Consider the following 1,770-nt stretch of genomic DNA (forward strand, 5'->3'; position numbering starts at 1 on the left):
TTAACGTGAATGCAGCTGTCTCTAATGCATAACCCCAAAACGATAGTGATAAATTGGTAAGAGACATCATATATCGCACCATATCTAATAAAGTATGGTTATGACGTTCGGACACACCATTATGTTGTGGTGTTCTAGGTGGTGTGAGTTGCGAAACTATTCCACATCGTTTCAAATGAATACCAAACTCGTAACTCAAATATTTGTTTCCCTGATCAGACTGTAGAAATTTTATTTTCTTGTTATGATGATTTTCCACTTCACTCTGAAATTCTTTAAAATTTTCAAATGTTTCAGACTTATGTTTCATCAAGTAGATATACCCATATCTGCTCAAATCATCTATGAAGGTCAGAAAATAACGATACCCACCGCGAGCCTCAACACTCATCGGATCGCATACATTAGTATGTATTGTTTCCAATAAGTCAGTGTAACGCCCTCGATGCGGCTATAGCTCCCACGTGTCGAGGCACGACTTAGAGACATAACCGCATTGAAAGCAATGTCGCAAGTCAGGCAATCATTACAACATCCCATGTAATACATAATAAAAGGGGGAGATAACATAGTTGGCTTACACTCGCCACATCACATCAGAGTACATAAATAACATCCATCTTACAAACACTCATGGCCCGACTACGGCGCCAAAATGGAAAAGAACCCAACATGCGACAAGGCCCTGAATCGAACCCCAACTAGGCACCACTACTGATCATCGGGAAAGGAAACATAATAACGCTGAGAGTCCTCGTCGAACCCCCACTTGAGCTCGTACTCGTCACCTGGCGCAAAATCACCTGGTCCTGCATCTGGAATTATAGTATCTGTGAGCCACAGGGACTCAGCAATCTCGCACCCTCGCGATCAAGACTATTTAAGCTTATAGGAATGGATAAGGCAAAACTATGTGGAGCTGCAGCAAGCGACTAGCATATATGGTGGCTATCTTATACGCAAAAGAGAGCGAGAAGAGGAGGCAAAGCGCGAGCGGGAATCTAAAGGAACAACCTGCGCAAGCATAACTCCAACACCGTGTCCACTTCCCGGACTCCGCCGAGAAGAGGCCATCACGGCAACACACTCAGTTGATTCATTTTAATTAATTAAGGTTCAAGTTATCTACAACCGGACATTAACAAATTCCCATCTGCCCATAACCGCGGGCACGGCTTTCGAAAGTTCAATCCCTGCAGGGGAGTCCCAACTTAGCCCATGACAAGCTCTCACGATCAACGAAGGAATAGACCTCCTCCCAAGACGTTCCGATCAGACTCGGTATCTCGGTAACTCAAGACACTTTGACAGGTTAAAACAAGACCAGCAACACCGCCCGAATGTGCCGACAAATCCCGATAGGAGCTGCACATATCTCTTTCTCAGGGCTCACTCAGATGAGCGCTCCATACAACTAAAACCAAACCTCGAGTTTCCCCGAGGGGGCGCTGCACAGGACTCTAGTTTGGACCAACACTCAGAGGAGCACTGGCCCGGGGGGGTTAAAAATAAGATGACCCTTGAGTCTGCAGAACCCAAGGGAAAGGAAAAGGCTAGGTGGCAAATGGTAAGACCAGTGTTGGGCATTGCTGGAAAAGCTTTAAGCAAGGCGAACTATCAAGGGGTTCCCATTATAACCCAACCGCGTAAGGAACGCAAATTCCGGGAACATAACACCGATATGACGGTAACTAGGGCGGCAAGAGTGGAACAAAACACTAGGCGAGAGGCCGAGCCTTCCACCCTTTACCAAGTATATAGATGCATTAA

The sequence above is a fragment of the Triticum urartu genome, chromosome 3 (assembly GCF_003073215.2).
Source record: "Triticum urartu cultivar G1812 chromosome 3, Tu2.1, whole genome shotgun sequence".
Classification (NCBI taxonomy): domain Eukaryota; kingdom Viridiplantae; phylum Streptophyta; class Magnoliopsida; order Poales; family Poaceae; genus Triticum; species Triticum urartu.